We start from the raw sequence: 873 nt of genomic DNA, 5'->3' as shown, positions 1-873 counted from the left end.
AGGGGTTCTAAAAAACATTTATTAAAGCAAACAGTTCACAAAAATACTATAGTAAAAAATCTTAGAATACATATATAGAACTAGAATAGCTGAATAAAATACAGGTTAAGACGCCTGTGTATTTTTTTTTAATCTTCACCTGAGAATGTTTTTATACATTTTAGAGAGAGAGGAAGGAAGAGGGAGAAAGAGAGAGATTTTAGAGAGAGAAGAATATGCGAGACAGATATCAAATGGTTGCCTCTCGTAGGCATCCGTATTCCCCCCGATATGTACCCTGGGTATGTACCCTGACCAGGAATCAAACCCACGATCTTTTGGCTTACAAGACGATGCTCCAACCAACTGAGCCACACCAGCCAGGGTGAAGCCTACGTATTTTTTTAAATATATTTTTATTGATTTCAGAGAGGAAGGGAGAGGGAGAGAGAGGCAGAAACATCAATGATGAGAGGGAATCATTGGTCCGCTGCCTCCTGCACACCCCCTACTGGGGATAGAGCTGGCAACCTGGGCATGTGCCCTTGACTGGAATTGAACCCGGGACCCTTTAGTCCGTAGGCTAACGCTCTATCCACTGAGCCAAACCATCTAGGGCAGAGGCCTATGTATTTTTTAAAAAGGTTACATCACAGGTCAAAAACATAATAAACAAAAGTAAAAGACAAATAACAACTAGAGAAAAATCTGCAACAAATATTACAAAAGAATAGTCTCGCCCTAGCTGGTTTGGCTCAGTGGATAGAGCATGGGCCTGCAATAAAAATAAAAACATATTTAAAAAAAAGACTGGGCACTCTTAAAACATATATATAAAAGACATCTTTGAGAAAATTTTAATATGAACTATATTGTCAGACATTAAGGAACTAG

The 873-nt window shown here is 38.7% G+C and overlaps 1 protein-coding gene across 4 annotated transcripts in view; it reads right to left on the bottom strand.

The window, feature by feature from the left end:
• Positions 1-873, bottom strand: part of TP53BP1 (tumor protein p53 binding protein 1) — a 110,229-nt gene that overhangs the window by 80,364 nt on the left and 28,992 nt on the right. The gene's annotated exons all lie outside the window — the stretch shown is intronic.

This window comes from Myotis davidii, unplaced genomic scaffold, assembly GCF_000327345.1.
Source record: "Myotis davidii unplaced genomic scaffold, ASM32734v1 scaffold46, whole genome shotgun sequence".
NCBI lineage: Eukaryota > Metazoa > Chordata > Mammalia > Chiroptera > Vespertilionidae > Myotis > Myotis davidii.
The sequence above is the reverse complement of the archived record's forward strand: the minus strand, read 5'-3'. Positions and strand labels throughout refer to the sequence as shown.